Below are 702 nucleotides of genomic sequence, written 5' to 3' on the forward strand. Positions count from 1 at the left end.
ACGAATTGTCAGGGTTGGGCTTGGTTAACCATTTGCCCGGGCCGGGTTGGTTAGCGAATTGCCATGGTTGGGTTGGTTAACGAATTGTCGGGTTTGGGCTTGGTTAACGACTTGACCGTGCAGGGTTGGTTAACGCCTTGTCAGGAGCGTGCGCGGTTGGTTCACGAAACTGCCTGTTCCGGGTTTCTAGAGCATTGTCAGGCCCGGCCGGCCGGGTTAGCGGCTTGCCAGACCCAACTTGACGAAATTCAGTGCGGCGCGGGTAAACGGCGGGAGTAACTATGACTCTCCCATGGGCCAGCAAGGCGTTTCTGATGAACATCGGCCGGGACATTTTGACGGCGGGGCAAGAACTAGTTGTTATTGAGGGTGAAGGGTTTGTCCTCAGCTGGTTGATTGTCGAATAGTCGGGGCTGCCGGGCCGGTTACCGATTTGCCCGGCCGGCTTGGTTAACCATTTGCCCGAGCCGGGTTGGTTAATGAATTGCCATGGCCGGGTTGGTTAACGCAGTTTCAGGGTTGGGCTTGATTAACGATTTGCCCGAGCAGGGTTGGCTAACGCATTGTCAGGAGCGTGCGCGGTTGGTTCACGAAACTGCCTGTTCCGGGTTTCTAGAGCGTTGTCAGGCCCGGCCGGCCGGGTTAGCAGGCTGCCAGACCCAACTTGACGAAATTCAGTGCGGCGCGGGTAAACGGCGGGAG

Source organism: Mobula birostris, chromosome 12 (genome assembly GCF_030028105.1).
Source record: "Mobula birostris isolate sMobBir1 chromosome 12, sMobBir1.hap1, whole genome shotgun sequence".
NCBI classification, from domain to species: Eukaryota; Metazoa; Chordata; class Chondrichthyes; order Myliobatiformes; family Myliobatidae; genus Mobula; species Mobula birostris.